Genomic DNA, 19281 nt, shown 5'->3' with positions numbered 1-19281 from the left:
CCTAAAATGGTTGATTGCCTGTGAATCCTATGTGTGCTGCTTAGAGTACTTATGGGGAAGAAAACACTTTATAAGTGAATAAGGGTCATATGTAACAAATATTTACAGAGTTGTTGTTTAGCCATTTAGTCGTGTCCGACTCTTCGTGACCGCATGGACCAGAGCACGCCAGGCACTCCTGTCTTCCACTGCCTCCCATAGTTTGGTCAAACTCAAGTATAGAGGTCTTATTCAGGATGCCAGCCAGTCAGATATGCCCTTTTTACATTACTCCATTCCGTCCCCCTTTTTCTCATGCTACCTCCTCCAGCAAACACTAAGCATTCCACACACAGTGATTATGCTCAGTCCTCAATGGGCTATTTGTGTGTGCATTGGGAGGTGCCCTTTAAAAAAAACAACCTAGTGGTGGTTTGTTTGTTTTTTTGCACTTTTGCAAACCTTTGGATTTTTCCAAGCCTGCTGGAAATGGCATTCATGGTGCCATTTCTACTCCATAAGAACACACACTCAGAGAATATATTCACTCCTAGTTTGGTCTCAAAAGTTTTATTGGGGGAATTCCCATGATTTCAGCAAACCTTAAACACACATGGTTCTGTGAATGTTTAACTTGCATATTTTCATGAGATGTTGGATGTGTTGTGCCCAAGTCTGTTTTGCTCGGGAACTCATAGCGTGCAATTTATTTAGTGCAAACAATGAAAGAATCGCCATCAAGTTGTAACATGCACTCTGGTCGTTGTTTTATCTCATGCTATATGCCAGAGGACTTGAGAAAGATACAACAAATTTTGGGTGAGAAACCATAAAAATGTTCAGCCCTCCTTACAGCCCTCCTTCATTTCAAAGAGACTTGTGCAGGAAAACGTACTGCAGGATTGCACCCTTATTTCTTGCCTCTCCCTACCATGACCACATTGTGGTTGAAAAGCGAGTTATACATACCATAAATAAACAAAGCAATAAAATATTACTGGGCATTGAAACACTTAGCAATGTGGATGTGTGGTGTTAGTTAGTTTAGAGCTGCTCCTTAAACAGAACCTCCATGTCTAGGGGGAATCTACTCCTGACTAACAGATGCAGGGGACAAGAGGGTGTGACTGTTCTTTTCCACACCACCCTTGTAAACTTTCATGGGAGCATTTGGATGGACACTGTTGGATAATGAATCCTGGTCTCAACAGAGCTTTCATAAAATCACAGCATTTCAGCTGGAAGGGACCTTAGAGCTCATCTAGCTCAATCCCTTGCTCAACTGATCTGATCTACAGAACTTTTTGTTATCAAGTATTTGTGCCTAAAAACACACCACTTTATTATGTGGAAGACATGGTCTTTCAAAGGTTATAAAGGAATTTATAAAAGAACATGAATGTCATGTGTATATTGTACTGAAGCAAAATTAGGAGTCCCTCAGCCAAAGCTGTCTTGCTGAAGAATGCCACCTGGCTCCAAAAAAAGGGAGCAATTGTAATGTGTTATATAATGCTTTTGGAGCACTGAAAGTAATCTGTGTACATCAGTCCCAGAGCAAGCATGGCCAGTGGCCAGGGATGATAGGAGCTCTAATTCAGCAACATCTGGAGAGCCAAAAGTTCTCCATGTCTGACATACATAATAATTGCATTGCAGTTATTAAACAGGCCCTGATGCCTGTTTCTTATGCATACAAGAGTTGACAAAATAACAGAATGTTGGGAAATGGCTAATAATAATAATAATAATAATAATAATAATAATAGAAGTCTCATTGCTTTTGGTGGGTCCACTCTAAGTATGACTAAGTATGGGGAGTGGGTGGCGCTGTGGTCTAAACCACTGAACCTCTTGGGCTTGCTGATCGGAAGATCAGCGGTTCGAATCTGCGTGATGGGGTGAGCTCCCATTGCTCTTTCCCAGCTTCTGCCAACCTAGCAGTTCGAAAGCATACCAGTGCAAGTAGATAAATAGGCACCACTGTGGTGGGAAGTTAAACAGTGTTACCATGCGCTCTGGTTTCGGTCACGCTGTTCTGTTGTGCCAGAAGTCGTTTAGTCATAGTGACCACATGACCTGGAAAGCCTGAAGCGAGATGAGCACCACAACTCCATAGTCGACTTTGACTGGACTTAACCTTCCAGGGGTTCTTTACCTTTACTTTTTAATCCTAACCCCATTTATCACAGTATAAGCCCCACTGAACTTGGGAGGACTTACTACTTAGAATTGCACAGTAAGTCTGGAACCAATCCACATATAGAGAGTTGTCGTCATGAATGTATTCATTTATACAATTCTATTTGTTTATGTGGTGCCAGGTGAGAGATTTGTCCAGGCCTTTTAGGACTTTAAAATGCTTTTGCTTTGAATGCTGGGTTTTTACAGCCTGCTGTGATCTGTTTGTACATGGTTTTATTGCATTTTTCTGTTTTGTGTGGAAGATGCTCTGGAAGCCGTAGCTGAAGAGCAGCTAACGAATGTTTGAAATAAACAAACGGTGAAGCCTGTGTACATAGCACCTTACAGCGTAAGTCAAAAAGGTGCTTTTCTTGATTTCTTGTATTAAGTGGCTAGAAGCTTCTAATTCAAGTTTGGCTATACAGCAAAAGCAGATGGGGAATAGGTACTTCTGTAGCAAATTTAATTATTTTACATCCACCTTCCTTCCATCATAGAACTCAAGGCAGTGTACCCACAGCTGCCAGGCAATCCACAGTCCTCTCAGAAAATGGGATGTAGGAGCACAGAAAGCTGTCTTGTGCCAAGTCAGGCATTGGTCCATCTAGCTGAAACTGGGACCTTCTGCCTGCAAGATAGATGCTCTGTCACTGAGGCCAAATCGGTGCCACCAAGAGATGCTTTCTGGCACCAAGTTGTCAAGCTACCAAGGTGAAGGGGAAGCGGAGGAGCAACAAAATTTCTCCCACCTCTTGGTAGAATATTATGTGCGACTAACTTAGCAAGTGGTTAGAAGTACAATCCAGTATGTTGCCTCCAGAAGCAGCCCTAAACATTTGGGTGTCTTGAGGCAACATCCATATTGGCATTCTATGATGCTAAATGTATCTTAATATCCAAAATAATCAGCATTTTGTTGCCCTTTAATGGTATTGCATGGACACGGGTGGCGCTGTGGGTTAAACCACAGAGCCTAGGCCTTGCTGATCAGAAGGTCGGCGGTTTGAATCCCCACGACGGGGTGAGCTCCCGTTGCTCGGTCTCTGCTCCTGCCAACCTAGCAGTTCAAAAGCACCTCAAAGTGCAAGTAGATAAATAGGTACCACTCCAGCGGGAAGGTAAACGGTGTTTCTGTGCGCTGCTCTGCTTCGCCAGAAGTGGCTTAGTCATGCTGGCCACATGACCCGGAAGCTGTACGCTGGCTCCCTCGGCCAATAAAGCGAGATGAGCGCCGCAACCCCAGAGTCGGTCACGACTGGACCTAATGGTCAGGGTTCCCTTTACTTAATGGTATCCCAAAATCTGCTGCATGGGGTAGTCTGTTTTATCCTGCTGAACAGTTACCACTGTGGTGGGTGGTCATCTGTAATCACCTCACATTCCTTGTCACAACATGGTTCTGGTGTCATTATTGCTAGGACCACATTTTCCCCCTTTTATTGCCACAGTGTAATAAACACTAGGATTGTACCATTAAGACAGCAAAGCTATTACCCATCCTGGCTGCTACTGTGGTCTAGTAGCTCCCAGAGGTGATAGTGAGAGACAGACATACAGATTTCCCTATCCCAGAATAACAAAAGCAGAATAATGTAGCATTTGTGTCAAGGAAACGACAGGTTGGGTAAATTTAGTAGGAAAAAATATTTGGCTGGACGGACAGACATGCTTTTAGCAAAACTTTTATTTACTTCAGTGTGTTTTCAATGTTGCTCCTAGCAACTGGAAAGATACTAAAAGCTTTCTTCATGGACATGAAGGCAGCAATCCTATGCTTCTGTGTCAAGGAGCGAGTCCTGCTGAACACAGTGAGGCTTACTTCAAAATAAACACACAGAGAGTCAAACTACCTAGGAGAGAAGTGATCTGCTTCCAGCTAAATCTGGCTTGCTCATTTGGTGAAGGAAAAGTTTCTTTGAAAATGTGTTACTAAATAAAAATCTTGGATGGAGTACGTTTAATGATTAAAAAAAAGAGAGACCCAACTAGGGTAACAATAAACACAGGAAATATACATGAATAAAGTGTTCTGAAAAGTCAAGCCACAAGTCCTTAACGACTATAAATACCACCTAAGCTGGGTCACTATTATTAGCAAAGGTTGAACAAAAGAAGAGGTCCAGAAATAGATACGGTGGCCTGAGTAAGGGATGGTATGAAATGTCTTGTTTAACCTTACGCAGATATTGTTGCCATAGCATAGGAAATGGTTTTTTGCTGGCTCATGTATTCTGTGGAGATGAAGGATGTTTCCATGTTGTCTGTTTGCCAAGGAAATTCCTTAACAGGCCTGTTTGCTAAACAGAGGAAATATCAGCCTACTGGGGTGTCGCTGGATGCGAAGGGAACATCTATCTTCATTCTGTTGCTGGCTGTGATCAGTTTGGGCTGCAGGCTTGTCCAGGCGACTCTATATTTATAGTGACAGTGAGCATTTATGTTGCACATCTGAGTGTTCAAAGTCAGTGGTGTAAAATAGAGAAAAATCTCCGCCAAGTATTGTCGCTTTTGGTCCTGTGCGCCTCGTCGTTGTCCCATTCAGCACTATTTGCTGTTACAGATAGGTAGCCGTGTTGGTCTGTCATGGTCAAAACAAAATAAAAAAATTCCTTCCAGTAGCACCTTAAAGACCAACTGAGTTAGTTCTAGGTATGAGCTTTCGTGTGCATGCTGTCATCCTTCTGTAAAGAAACAGATGTGATGTAAACATCCCCTCTATTTCTGATGTCCAGGCTGTGCGTGCCATAGAATCACAGAACCACAGAGTTGGAAGGGACCACAAGGGTCATTTAGTCCAGCCACCTGCAAGTAGTTTATATAGCCAAAAAGACTATATAAACTACACCCAAGAGGAAGGTATTGGTGGCCAAAGGGGTCTCCCTCCTGCAAGGTTTGCGGAAGTACAAATGATCTGGGGTGGGGCAGGGTGCCTAAGGGAGGAAGCATTCCTAAAAACAGCTCAGTGAGATTTTAGCATGCTCATTGCTAGGGAATGCTGATTGACTGTTGGCGCAAAAGAAGGAAAACTGTGGAGGAGGGAGGGAATGGAGATGCTACAATCATGAACAGCAGCATTCCACACCTAATCATTTAGTTGCAGGCCCCACTTGTAATAAGGCGCTGTGGGTTAAACCACAGAGCCTAGGACTTGCCGATCAGAAGGTCAGCGGTTCGAATCCCCGCGACGGGGTGAGCTCCCGTTGCTTGGTCACAGCTCCTGCCAACCTAGCAGTTCGAAAGCACTTCAAAGTGCAAATAGATAAATAGGTACCGTTCCGGCGGGAAGGTAAACGGCGTTTCCGTGCACTGCTCTAGTTTGCCAGAAGCGGCTTAGTCATGCTGGCCACATGACCCGGAAGCTGTACGCCGGCTCCCTCGGCCAATAAAGCGAGATGAGCGCCGCAACCCCAGAGTCAGTCACGACTGGACCTAATGGTCAGGGGTCCCTTTACCTTTACCTTTATATATATGCCAAATTCCTTTCCTTCCTTCCTGACCAATTGAACCCCCCCCCCCCACACACACTTAGAAGGAACAGATTTTCTAAGAGTGTTTGTCACTGACAGCCTAATACAAAATGATGTTTATGCTGCATAAGTTTGTATCCAAGCTAGTTTTGTATTTGAAGGACATGTTGGAGAAAGATGTGTGTTCTCTTCTATTAGCACACATTCACCCGTTGGAATATTGTTTCAAACATAAACCTAGCTTCCAATCTATTAAAAAAGAAAGAAGATACGGACCATCCCAGCAGGGTGATAAAGTCTTCCTGTGTTCCAATAATAAAGCCTGTCCATTCCGTACCAGCAGTTTCCAGTTCCTTTGTGGCTGGACAGCTTGGGAAGACGAACTCACTCCTAAGTAGCCAACCTGCAGTATCAGTGAGGGAGTCGGAAACAGATGTTCACCAGGCTATACAATTTGTTGTCACTGTCAATATTACGTGGCACTTTTCCCAACGGAAATTGTTTGTGGATGGAAAAGAATGCAATGGTGGGGGCACGAGGGGGGATCATGTCAAAAAAAGGCTGGTATTTCTTCTGCTAGGTGTAAAGCTCTTTTTAAGGGAAAATGATTACATGGGAACAGACCTTAATATGCTGTGCACAGGTAGCTTAGATTTCATTAAAATTTAGCATCTGTTTTGCCAAATTCGCCAATATGTTTGCAAATGACTTTCTCTGTTCTCAGAAGTATTGTGAAATATCAGAATATAGCCAGAGTTAAATGTGTTCAATCCAAATTATTCCAGTTGAAGAGATTTTGAGCATGAGGATAAATCAACTGGATTTTTTAAAAAAATGATTTAACTGTGGCAACGTCATGTCCAGTATTTTCATAACATAAAGTCTGTGTTGTTTTTTAAAAACAAATTCCATTAAAATGTTTGGCCAGAACAAAATAGCCAATCTTATTCCAGGTATCATGAGCGGTATTAAAGATATGCATACACTTTGCTAAAATGCTTTAAGAGGTTTTTTTAAAAAATCTTTTCCCAGAAACTCCCTAATATATTTAGCGATGGAACAGGTGCAGAAAACCACCTAGAAAGCTGACTATACCATTTTATTATTCATAAGTATTATTAAAAAGATTCATAAAATGATCCATGATAAAAGTTCTAGATATAATTCTCATGCAATCATATAATTCTTCTGTAATTTCCCATTATCAAATCATTATGCTTATACATAAGTTAGTTCAACAAAAGTGTTTGGGCATTAAGCATTGTGTTTAATTTGACTTAAATTCAGTTGCCAATCAGATTTTAAAACAAGGTTGTATGTAGCTGACTTTGTTTGTTCCCATGAATATAATATCTGTTTGGCTCTTCAACATAATTATGTCTCAGAAATAAACATGAAGCTTAAAGAAGAATTAGGGATAATTACAAAGTTGTAGTCCGAGTAAAATCATTGTTAAGCCACAAAACCAATAGTTGGATCTATTTATTTTTTTTAAAAAGGCATTTGTATTTCAGTAATATTTATTTTATGGTTTTAAGGTATCATCAGCCACATAATTAACATTACTTTTTAGAAATGTTTAGTATAGGATGCTTGAAATGCTTTTGTCAAAACACAGAAGAAATTGATCTTCAATATATAAGATTTTTTTTAACTGCCACATCATTCCTTTTCAAGGGTTCATTGGGTTTCCAGAAACCTTTATAACATTAGACATCATCTCAAGGCATATTGTTAACAGTAAACGGTAGTTTCATTAAACGATTTCCTTTAGACGGCCAGTTTCCCCGCTTCACTTTGTTTTCATTTGTGGTAAGAACAGAATAAATAAATGCAGTACCTAGACATTGGCAAAATAACTCTGAAAGAGCATGTGAATGTAATCTGGTAAAGATATAACGCCGGCTTCCCTCAAACCACCATTTGCAAATCAGGTTCCAGCTTTGGGAAATGAATACAATCTCCTCCTCCTTTCTCCACAGCAAATTTCTGCATTAACCAGTATGCAGTTGTACATAGTTAAAGCTAACAAAGTTTTCTCATGACTATAGTCGTGAGAATATAGTCTGACTATATTCAGACTATATAGAATATAGGCTATATTTCAGACTATAGTCTGAAAATGTACTTCAAACCATAGCTTCAAATTCTGGTTTACAAATGAACCATGGTTAATGTTGGTGTGCAAGTAACTCTAAACCTTGGTTACTGTTGACAAGGAAATAATTTTATTTAGGGATGGCAGAGATAGAAGAATTCATCTCTAAGGCTGACTTCTGATTTGCAAACCATGGGGAGCTGATGTTACACCTGTACCAAATCTCAGTTACTGACAGTGTTTTCAAACTATGGATGTAATCCAGTGAGACTTAATTTGGTTTGAACTGTCTTGCAACCTGTTCCTAAATATCTGTTGTTGAGTATCTGCCAGAGACACTCATGTAATATTAATACTGTACAACATTGGTGTATTAATGTCACAATTCCAGAGTCAGCACTGGGTGGCTCAGTATGATTGTTGTCACACTCAGAACTGCTCTGGGGCAACATTAAGCACTATACTTTAGAATGGGCTAATCGAATTTCAAATTGCAACCAAACTCAGGTTAGCTGTCACAACTTTTTATACATTTCATTGTGGGCAAGGATTTATTGGACCAGCCAAATAGACAGGAGGAAAACCTCACCTCCCGTCTCACTTCCTGGTTCTTACCTGCCTACGGGTTGGTGGGGGTAGGGAGCAAATCTCTTGCTTTGCTCTGATTTTACAATGCTATTTTCACAGCAGTGAAATTGCAGTGTGATTCCAATCATGTCTGCTCAGGATTAAGTCCCAGTGAATTCAGTAGGACTTGCTTTCAGTGGAAAGGGCAACCACTTTCCACACACGCATATTTCGCTCCAAAGAATCATAGAGTGGTAGAGTTGGAAGGGACCATGAGAGTCATCTAGTCCAGCTCACTGCAATGCAGGGATCATTTGCCCAACGTGGGGCTCAAGACCTCAATCCTGAGATTAAGAGTCTCATGCTCTACTAGTTTGAGCTATCCTGAATTCAGAGAAGGGGAGATGTTTACTTCACAGCCAATCAGAGTAGGAGGAGCCCTGCAGACTTTTGGAACAGCTCTGCAAAGGCAGCAACTCACACATTTTGATTTGTAACTCGGTTTCTGGAAGGGTTAGTGACTTGCATTCATTCATTCATTAAAAAAAAGCAAGCTCAGACTCTGCAATCACATCTTTCTCTCATTCATTCATTTAAAAGAAGCTGGGGGAGGAGTGTTACTGTTTTCCCAATGATATTTTCCTGATGTAAATATTCCCCTTCTCCATCTCACCCCACCCCAGATGAGGGGCAGCCATACCTTTATGCTGAATGAAGCAGTTGCTTCAGGGGGGCAATCTGAGTGTCATGTAGAGTGTAGCAAATTGTTAGTTATTTAATTTATTGGGTCTGGATTTTATTGTCAGGAAGGGGAAGAAGCATTTGTGGGATTAAGTGCCAAAATAACTTTGCATGTCTTGGACATTATGTGTCTTAGTGGGAGAGGGGTACCTTTTGTTGCACTGCCTCAGGTGGAACAATGTCTTGGACTTGGCCCTGCCTGGAAGCTGCTATTTGCAGTATTCAGGAAAATGTATGGGTATACATACAGCTTCCCTAGCAGAGATAATTTACTCTGAAATAACAACACAGAAAGAAAGAGTCAAATTCTGTTCCCAATGCTATGGTTCTAAGGGAATCAGGGGGGGGGGTCTATTGTTGGGGGGCAAGAATATGAGATCCAATCATGGATGTCCAACATCTCATCTAGTTTGACCCTCACTGTAATGTTCACAGGTGTCTCAGAATAAAGTTGAACAGTTACATTCAGGAATCGTGCTTCATCATCATTCACTGGATTGTAAAGGCAGATAGTAATTTATGAAAAGGGGGAAAATTAAATATCCATACCAGACAAGCCATTAAGTCACTGCAGGAGTGAGGGTGGATTGTAATAGGCCTTGTTCTTTCATCTGCACCCAGCAGAGAAATCCTGAATGCACAAAACAGCTGGGACATGTCATGTGTACAACTTGAGCTGATGAATTGAAATAATAAATTCATTCTAATTAAGGTTTGGTTCTTTCCAATTGACTATTTCCTGTAGTTGAAAGCCACAGCTTTATGCGCTATGCGTTTTCAAACCAGGATTGTAGTGTATATTACATTTTTTTATTGTACAAATATATTTGTCAGCAAATTTGTTTCTCAATGTCTACTGCCCTGTGATCTTTGGGAAAATGATAGCTTTAAATTATTGTAAATTAGAGTTTCTTCCTATCCATTGCAGTTATTTTCTGTTTTCAGAGTGGGAATGACACAACAAAATAACATTCTGAATTGCATTTCTACACCAATTTACTCTTTATTATATTAGTTCTCCATATGAAAGCAGTTGTTGCAACATTTTTGAAAAAAATTCTGCCCTACTCTGCAAACATGTAGTTTTGAAATGGAAGGTAGAAGCAAACAAAGTTTGTTTAGGCAAACATTTTATATTTCCTTAAAAATAGGGTATGGGCAAACTCTGTCCATCATAAGTGTTTTATTTAGGATGAGTGCCTGAAAAATGAACAGTCCATGAAAATTATGAATATAACACTGAACACAGTTCTAGTTCACAGCTTATTTGCTTAAATACCATATTTTTCCATCTATAAGAAAACCCCTATTTTGGGGGGACTCGGATTTAAGAAAATGGGGGGAGATATATCCGTGTATAAGATTCCCCCCCCCCCAATTTTTGACATTATTTTTTAGGGGGGAAACCTAGTCTTATACATGGAAAAATACGGTAGTCTTTTTTAAGCACACACAAACATGCATCAAAATTTGCCCACTGCTGATCTTTGAGATTTCATGCAATCCAACCCTACGTATTTACCAGGGACGTTCCTTGTTCTTTTGATACCTGACTGGAAAATCACTCTTCCAGTTTGGTTGGGATTCTCCTTTTGGGGCAGATGTTAGTCAAGCACCTTATTTTTTGCTCTATAAGACACACCAGACCACAAGATGCACCTAGTTTTTGGAGGAGGAAAACAAGAAAAAAAATATTCTGAATCTCAGAAGCCAAAACGGCAAGAGGGATCGCTGCGCAGTGAAAGCAGCAATCCCTCTTGCTGTTCTGGCTTCTGGGATAGCTGCGCAGCCTGCATTCGCTCCATAAGACGCACACACATTTCCCCTTACTTTTTAGGAGGGAAAAAGTGAGTCCTATAGAGCAAAAAATACGGTATTTCCAAAAGGTTGCTAGTGTCCACTGAAATGCTGTAGAATACTTTGTCATATTTCAGCCCCTCCTCCAGGGACCCAGAAGTAAAATTTCCAAATGATGGGAACAGGTACATTTTGACACATGTTGACTCTAGTGCACATTCATGGAATCGGTGATGAGAAGCTCATGCTCCTCCAGATGTCGCATTCGTTCCTATCAGCCCCAGGTAGCACAGCCAACGCTCTGGTATTATGGGAGCTGTATTCCAACAACATCTGGAGGACCACATGTTCCCCACCCCTGATGTAAATGCATGCCCACATGGACCTAAGGTCCCATCCCCATATATTAAATGTTGCTGTTGGTGGTGATGAACTATTGCCCTTATTAGTTGCTTTTAACAAGAAGTAACCCAAAGTGACTTATGAAAAATAGGACATATATTAAAACCAGCGTAAAAGCTAAAAACACACTTGTATTTATATAAAAGCAGGACTAACACTTCCCACTCACCAATAGGCTGGGTGGAAAAGAAACATTTCTGCCTTGCCTTGACAGTGATGTTACCAAGCATGTCTCCCTGGGAGAGCATTCCATAAGTGGGGAGCCACTACTGAGAAGGCCCATTCTCACGTTGCTGAACTTGCCTGAGTTGCAGCTGTTATTATACAAAGGCAATGTACAGCAGATGAATAAGAGCCAGTGTCTAACACAGTTGCATGTAGTGGGTGCCTCAGGCCAGTGTCGTGTAGTGGGTAAGAGCGGTGGACTCGTAATCTGGTGAACCAAGTTTGCTTCCCTGCTCCTCCACATGCAGCTGCTGGGAGACCTTGGGCCAGTCACACTACTCTGAAGTCTCTCAGCCTCACTCACCTCACAGAGTGTTTGTTGTGGGGGCGGAAGGGAAAGGAGATGGTTAGCCGCTTTGAGACTCCTTCAGGGGAGTGAAAGGCGAGATATCAAGTCCAAACTCTTCTTGGTGAGGCTCGGTGTAAGAATAGGAGTGTGTTATCAAAGTGGACAAGATTTTCACCTGTGAGATGTTTCTAGATAAAAGATTGCAATGGGAGTTTAAAACTATTTGTACTATTGTTCTTCTTTGTACATAAGATAAAAAAGGTTACAACAAAGTTGCCCCCTCCCTGTTTAAGTGTAAAATATTATATGTTGAGAAACAAGACTTCCTAGCTGTATTGATTGAGCGGGTGGGAGGCTTTAGAAAAGGGGAAATTTTTAGTTCTTCTCTAATATCGCTTTGTAACCCCTCAAGTTAGCCACAGAGCCCTGAGTCTCCTCTTTTGATCTCTGGCGATATTTTTCTCTGTTATGTCATAGAGGTCACCTGGCTCATGTGTGACAAACTGCCTGCATAAGTCACAGTGCCAGTGGCAGAGATTTGTAACCATGTCCCTGGTCCATTGCCTTTGAATTATTTCGCAGGCCCTCTGCTTTACATTTGCACTCTGTCGGAAGATGAACAAGGGAAGGGAGTAAAATCAAGGGCAGGGTCTCATCCTGAAGGACAAGGGGAAACAGGTGGAAGGTTAATGGCCCTGGAGCGTATCCACAAGCCTCTCAGGCTTGATATATGGGCCTCGGGCCTAAAACAGGCATTGGCTTTCAAAGATATATTATTTCATTTGAGGAGAGACATTCTGGAGATCCTGCATTTGTCTGCTGATAGATGATCCTCTGTCCACAATTGGTTATGGCGTGTGAGTTTTCCTTGGGCCTGCTCCCGTACATAAAATTTTTGCTGAGCTCTCCAACCTTTCACATGCCTTTAAGAATGGGACGCGTGTGGGTCTTCTGGCAGGCTGCAGGCTGGATTTTTGCTGCTGCTATTTTAGTCATTTCTTTTGAACCGCTAAGGCAAGTTTGGGAGGAGGGAGAGAGGGATGAAAGGCACTTCTGTTCATTCATACATAACTTGATAAGGGGCGGCCTTGCAAAAGGAAAACAGAAACAATGTTAGGAATCAATTGTGTGTGTGTGTGTGTGTGTGTGTGTGTACAAGGGGGGGAAGGAATATTAATAAAAGGCTTTATAGTGACCATAGCCTACATAACAATGCACATAGCAAAGTAACATTTTGGAGTTGTTAAGAACAAGAGAACATCCTACAGATTTGACAAATACTATCACTGTTGTATGGGATTTTATTGTTACTCTTACTTTGATATGTGGCTGTTCAGAACAGAATAAAAAGAATCCTGATGCACAAACTGGTTAACAGAAAATGCCTCCCCCCCCCCCTTTTTTTTGAGCCCACGGAAACTTAAATCCTGTATGTGTACATTTGAAAATAAATCTCACTGGTTTCAGTGGAACTCAGTTCTTTGTTTTTATCTGTGCTTTATCTGATGCAACCCACAGTAATTTTATTTGCCACTGTGGCAGCATTTAAATATGCCTCCCTGCAACGCCCGCTTTCATTTCCCCCCTTCTAATTCTACTCCCCAATGGACAGATATTTAATATTTCTACATTTTTGTTGGTCTAAATAAGTAAATAATAGCACGCAGTACCAGCACCTTTTTTTTTTCCTAGAATAAAAGCTCTGGTTAGCACCATTGAGAGGAGTGGGGATCACTTAACAAGGAACTGTGATTCAAGCACTCATACCTGAACACAGTTGAGAATACAATTGCAAGTCATTTGCACCTTGTTTTATCCATTTCTATCATCCCCTGAACAGGATTTTCCCAGGGCTACTTTTGAGACTGGGATGTAAAATGAAGCACAAACATTTGCACAGCCTTCAGGCACTGAACACACATCCTTTCAATAATTCTTACAGCAACCTCTCTTAGGTGGGAAGAGGGCATATAGCTCAGTGGCAGAGCTCATGCTTCACATGCAGAAAGACCCAGGTTCAACTTTAACACATGCAGTTCAAGAGATCTTAAGTCGGTAGGCCAGGAAAGACCCCTCTCTGAAACCCTCATGGCCAATATGAAATAATATTTGGCCAGAAGCAGGAGCTTCCACTCATAAGTTACTATGCAACTATTTTTACAGGCTAGCTGATTGCCTCATCTTCATAAGACGCTCCTTTATCACACAGTGTCCTCCTTTCCTGGGCCAGTATTCCATCTGCAGGAATAAAAAACTACAAGAATAGACTTGGGTTCAGCACTAGAGGAAATGTGCATATCAGAGGAATTCCACAATAAAATGCAGTACCAAGGCTAATTGAGGGGTCTATGGTTTTCAAGAGGTGGTTGGGGGTGTTTTCAGCCTATGCAGAGTGGTGGTGCATTAGATGATCTGCTACTCTCCTTCCAACAGCATAGCCAATGTAGGCCCATTAATCCAAGGTGTGATGTTGGCATAGGGACCTTGAGCATATGTTTAACAGGCCAGTTAAGTTCCTCAGGTGGTAGACACTTAGTAGAAGAGGAGACTCTCCTGCCCTTTCCAGTGCACTCCATGTAGACACCAAGTCACATATGCATGATTTGCCCTCCTTTTTCGAGATTAAAGAATCCCGTATCTGATATTTGCCCATTGCATGTTGAGTGTTTGCCTCATATTTATGAACATGGTTGAAGGGACAGAGGGCAGTTTGCTTTGCTTATCTACTATTCAGAGAAGAGCACTGGTACTTTTATCTGGGTTACACTGTGCCTTTTCCTTTTGAACTTGCCATTTAAGCCATATTAGAAGTGGCAATAGTTTGTGCAGATACATCCTGTAGGTTTGTGACACGCTTACACTCATCTTTTGTGTGTGTGAATCTACAGGCCAATGCAGAACCGTTGTGTTGCCCATACAACGCCATATTTCACAGCTTTGTGCTAGTCCGGCAAACTGTATGTCCAACTAATGTGCTCCTTTGCTGGGATTGAGCTGTAAATGAGCATGCTTAAATCACTCCAGTGCACAGATGGGGAATCTGTGATAAAAAGGTCCCACCAAAACCCCAAATATACATATAGAAGACCATGTGAACCTATGAATCCCAGCCACTTTTACCTTAACTGTATCTCCCTCTCTTTATCATTTCCCTGCTTTTCTGTTTTTGCCAGTCATTCTCAATTTCTGCCCACATAGCTGTGCACATATTATAAATCTGTGTACACTGAGCATGTGTTGAGGAGGGAGAAGGATTATGCTCTCTTTGTGCACATCCTCAGCATAATATCTGCAAAAAGCTACACGTAAACAGAGATTACATGGTTGTTTCTCTTCTGCCCCCACCCCCATGCCAAAGGTTATAGTGCCCCCGGTGCCACTCGACTAAAGGTCATCATGACCCAGTTGTTGGCCACAGATCCCCATGTGCAGATCAGCTTTATCTAGTGTACTGCCAGATCATGACTATTTTGCTTACTACTTTCAGGAACAAGCTGTGAACAGAGTATGTTTACTGATAAGTCTTTCAGCTGCTGAGACCTACTCCTGCTTCCCTTACTGACAGGAAACGTGTTTTGAGTGCAAAGGCCGCGGAGTGTAGTGGGTTATATAAGAACTTATTTGACTTACTTGCAGCACATGGCTGTTGACTGTCTGTGACAAATAAGACCTTTCAACATTTTAAAAGCCCAAACAGGCAAATTTTGATTCTTAATAGAGTACTCTGACTGAAATAAAACTAATTCATCCTGGTCACATATTTAACAGGTCTCTGGAGGTGTCATTACTTTGTACAGTAAGGACTCCAACACCAAGGAAGTCCCAGTTTTAGTCTAATATATAGATCAAAATGTTGGTGTTGCTTCTGGTCTGCTGTTTCTAGGTTCCTGTAGATAGCAAAGTTGATCCATCTGTTAGTTATGTACATTGACTTGCAGAGAACTTGAGTTAACCAGTCAGCTGAGCTCTTGCAAAGCTTCTACTGTATTTCTTACCTTGCCAATGATATGTGGAATGTGTGTAGGAAATGTCAGGGAACACTTAGTATTTTTGATAAATGATCAGAGCAGGAGAAAACTACAAACTAGTAGATGAGATCCAGATGTCATAAGGAAGCGGATGAGCCCTTATGGTGGGAGTCTAGCACAGTGAGTTCACTGCACATACAGAGATGAATGTTAGCATGAATTGTTGGAGAATCACGATATTAGTTCGGAGGTAATTTAGCTAAAATATGTGAATTTTTGTAATCCTGAAGGCATGAACGAGGAGCGCATCTCACAGACAGCACTTCTGTGGCCCAATTTGTAAACATAATCTTCCCTCACTGTCTTTGGCAAATCCTTTTGCATCCCCTTCTCATGTTTTTGGCCTTTTGATCTTCCTTCCTTCCCCCCCCCCCTGCCTTTGCACAACTTCCTCCACTGCTGAATCTTAAAATTGTAAGCTCCTTAAGGACAGTGGCCTCTATCTTTTGGCTTATGGTACTCTGTACAGGACTTGAATGGATGTAAAGGGCATGAATGGATGCTGTGGTGGAGCATCTATAGTTTCAGATCTCTGAATGATCAGGAGGACTTTCCAGAGGAGGCAGTTGGTTCAGATGCATATTTTTGGGGTGGACCTTTGGAGGAAGAGATACATGATGAGATAAATGGATTAGTTGACGCTGGTGACATTAATAAATAATTATTTAGTGTTAATTGTTGTACTGCATATTTTAGGGTATATCTTATTTTGATGTATTCTTTACATCTTGCTTGTCTTTGCTGTAAATCCCCCTGTGACTTTTGCATAGGCGGCATATAAATTATCAAAATAAGTAAAGAATCTTGCTCCTTCCCCTCCTACAAACACCTCAGCTAGGCTGAGTTTTGCATTCTCTGCCAACCTAACACACAATATCCACCCAGTCTTACTGGTTTTCCAGTACTGCATAAGCACCTTTCACACACACGTAGCAACTGGGCTGATTCCAGGTAATCCCAACAGCATATTAACGGGGCAGTGACAAAACAAGCCAACTGTTACCTACAGGTTATGAAGATGGCTTGCTTAAACTAACCACAGTTAGTGTAAAGAAAAGGTGGCTAATCTGCCCACGAGATGCTCTTAGCATACAAATCCCAGCTGGGGCTGGTGGGAGCTGGACTCACGTCCAAACTGAGTTTGGACGCAATGGCAGATCAAGTTTAAGTAAACCGTGCAGCCAGGAGGGAAAGGGACTAAACATCAGGAAGAACTTTCTGACAGTAAGAGCTGTTTGACAGTGAAACAGACTCCTACAAGAGGTGGTGGACTCTGTTTCTTCAGAGGTTTTTAAATAGAGGCTGGATGACAATGACCTAGTTGAGATTCCTGCATTGCAAAGGGATGGACTAAATGATCGTCAGGCCCCCTTCCAATTCCACAATGCCACAATTCTCTGATTCTATGACTCACTTGGGCTCATTTCAAGTCATATGTCACCATGGTTTAATACAGATGTGGGGAGCTGCTTGCTGGGGCTGATAGTAACTGTAGCTGAGCAACATCTGGAGGGCCAAAGGTTCTGCACCCATAGCTTAGCATGATATGTGAACTTGGCCTAGAAAATCTGAATGGGAAATAGATGCCTCTTGACTCCATTGCATACACATGCCAAGGCATGAGTATGAATGGAAGATTCCAATGCCTAGCTTACACTTCATTCTTCCCATAACATCTTGTCCAGCTAGCAAATGTTGCTGAGAACAGTTGCAGCTCTTCTATAATAAATACAATCAAATCCCCTGCAAGGAAAGCTATCTGATACTCTTTATTATTTTTAAAACAAATAAACCAAAATGGTCGGTTGATTGACACACATCACTTCCAAAGCCAAACATGTCCCCGTGTTCCACCATCAAACACTGGATCGTATGCAGCTTTGCCAGTTCAGCGCTGTAGCACCTAACCAGCAACACAGCAGTCTCCAGTGTGGGGAGGTGCCCTTTGTATTCCCTGGACGTATTTGTGTTTGTTTTGTTCTACACTGGTTGTTAAGAGATACTAAAGCTTGAGATAAGTTGAGGCCGAAGCTGCAATAAACTTCAAAGAGATATATTGCCACATACAATTTTACGTATCTTTTTTAGGGTCCACTCCTCTTTCTGCTACAGTCATTGGGAAAGCACTCTTGGTCTGCTTGGTAGGAGCAGAGTGCTGCTATCATGCCTTTCCCTCTGCCTCTCCGTAGCTAATATACAGTTGTAAAAACAAACGAGTCTCCATTCCTGTGGAATTCTGCTGAGTTTAGGTTAGACAAGCGGGCTAAAGACTTGAGAGACATCTTTAGAGCCGACAACAGCAGCGGCAAGGAAATCCGAGGGCTTGTTAAACAGGAAGATTTAGCATCCGAAATTCTATAGAGAGAACCGAACAGAGGGTGTTAGAGATCGGGAATATCTGCTTTTCTACTTGTTGCTTTGATAATGGATAAAAGGCTGTCATGAAGTATAAGTTACCAGCTGGGAGTGGGTAGTATAATCTCAGTAGAAAGGCTGTTCTCTCAGTACTATAAAAAAATCTTTTATATCATTCTTACCTATTGTGAAGAATACAAAGGAGTTGTTTATATCACAGACATCCTCCCTAATGGGGAGGGAGCCGTCATCTCATATAGGAAGCCTTACAGGTTGCTTTCAATTAATTTTTCATTGACCCTGCTCTGCTCTTTGACCAAGTGCTCATCCGAATGAAGATTCCCATAATTCCAAGGCATTAGATGAAACACGCTGCAACCTTATGATGGATTGGTGGGCCCTGATTTAAACCGAACGACAAATGGGGATACTGTTTAAGGAAACAATGGATATATCCCCTGTGCATCTGTTTGCTTGTTTTCTTTAAGATGTTCTTTACCCACAAATAACTTCAAGGTGACTCATAACAAAACCATTAAATATGCAATTAAATACAATGACAAACAGCAATCAAACAGGAGGTAAAAGAATCACAAGCCAATAAAACCAGGAGAAAATGTGAGACTCCCACGCCAATCCCATTAAAGCTCATGAGAACATGAATTTTAAAAATTATTTGGGTAGTTTATATCCCACCTTTCCTCAAAGGAGCTCAAGGTGGTATACATAACTATCCTCCTCCCCGTTTTATGCTCACAACTTTGTGAGGTAGGTTAGGTTAAGAGACAGTGACTGGCCAAGATCACCCAGTGAGCTTCATAGCTGATTGGGGATTTGAACTCTGATCTCCCTAGGGCTTAATCCAACACTCTAACCACTGGCTCCATCACTGATGGATGTTGCCTGGTGTCTAAAGGACTACAGTGCTGGTACCAGGCAGACATAACAGACTAGGGAGTTAATCATTTGAGAGCCATCACGGAAAAAGCCTCCCACCAGTAGCTACCTAACTTCCAAATACAGGAACACCTGGAGAAGGTCCTCTGACCTAGCTGTCAACTTTTCCCTTTTCTTGCGAGGAATCCTATTCGGAATAAGGGTATTTCCCTTAAAAAAAAGGGAAATGTTGACAGCTATGCCTCTGAATAA

General features: G+C 41.7%; 1 protein-coding gene and 1 long non-coding RNA gene across 13 annotated transcripts in view; one reads left to right on the top strand and one right to left on the bottom strand.

Moving 5' to 3' along the window:
• Positions 1–19281, top strand: part of NR5A2 (nuclear receptor subfamily 5 group A member 2) — a 119990-nt gene that overhangs the window by 34208 nt on the left and 66501 nt on the right. The window lies entirely within an intron of this gene.
• The window catches only part of LOC309343988, a 127454-nt gene continuing 114079 nt past the window's right edge, over positions 5907–19281 (bottom strand). For 7 of the 9 annotated variants that reach the window (XR_014157488.1, XR_014157489.1, XR_014157490.1 and 4 more), the window contains 2 exons: positions 18315–18532; positions 5907–6033 (listed from right to left, as the gene is read on the bottom strand). This is a non-coding gene — a long non-coding RNA (uncharacterized lncRNA). Of the gene's footprint in view, positions 6034–17286; positions 18133–18314; positions 18533–19281 lie in introns of those variants that run through there. The other 2 variants (XR_014157491.1, XR_014157495.1) reach the window with 2 other exon arrangements.

Source organism: Podarcis erhardii (assembly GCF_964252035.2).
Source record: "Podarcis erhardii genome assembly, chromosome: 6".
In the NCBI taxonomy this organism is placed as follows: domain Eukaryota; kingdom Metazoa; phylum Chordata; class Lepidosauria; order Squamata; family Lacertidae; genus Podarcis; species Podarcis erhardii.
The sequence above is the reverse complement of the archived record's forward strand: the minus strand, read 5'-3'. Positions and strand labels throughout refer to the sequence as shown.